Here is a 444-nt window from a genome sequence, read left to right on the forward strand (position 1 = left end):
TGATTCCACAACACGGCCTGGTCTACCTGTTAGACATATAGAAGGCGCTTGACTTTGAGAACAATACTGTGCATCAATTTGTGATATTAACTAAGGTGGAAGGTTGCTACAATTTTTCTGCCCCAGAGAAAAAGTCGAATACTTTCAGAAATTATAACTTGGGTAATTACCTGATGGTACTCTTGGTGGAGGCCCTAAAGGTTTAGTTGAATATGCTGAAGTTGATGGAACTATTCCATTTCTTGGAGGCTCGAAAGGAACGCGTCGAGTGTCTGATGCATTCAAACTGGGTTGAGCGTTGGAGTTTACTGCACTGGAGTGAACTGAAGATCTACGAAGATGAAGAGGTAAATATTAATCACAACTGCCATACAGAATCAACAGAGACATATATTCTGTAAAATTGTTATGAATGGATGAGAAAACATACCGTGGAAGTGAAGT

General features: G+C 39.9%; 1 long non-coding RNA gene across 1 annotated transcript; it reads right to left on the bottom strand.

The window, feature by feature from the left end:
- LOC104775041 lies at positions 1-444 on the bottom strand. The gene is made up of 3 exons (XR_765660.1): positions 431-444; positions 171-331; positions 1-26 (listed from the first exon to the last, which is right to left on the bottom strand). It is a non-coding gene; the product is annotated as an uncharacterized LOC104775041 (long non-coding RNA).

The sequence above is a fragment of the Camelina sativa genome, unplaced genomic scaffold (assembly GCF_000633955.1).
Source record: "Camelina sativa cultivar DH55 unplaced genomic scaffold, Cs unpScaffold08077, whole genome shotgun sequence".
Lineage (NCBI taxonomy): Eukaryota > Viridiplantae > Streptophyta > Magnoliopsida > Brassicales > Brassicaceae > Camelina > Camelina sativa.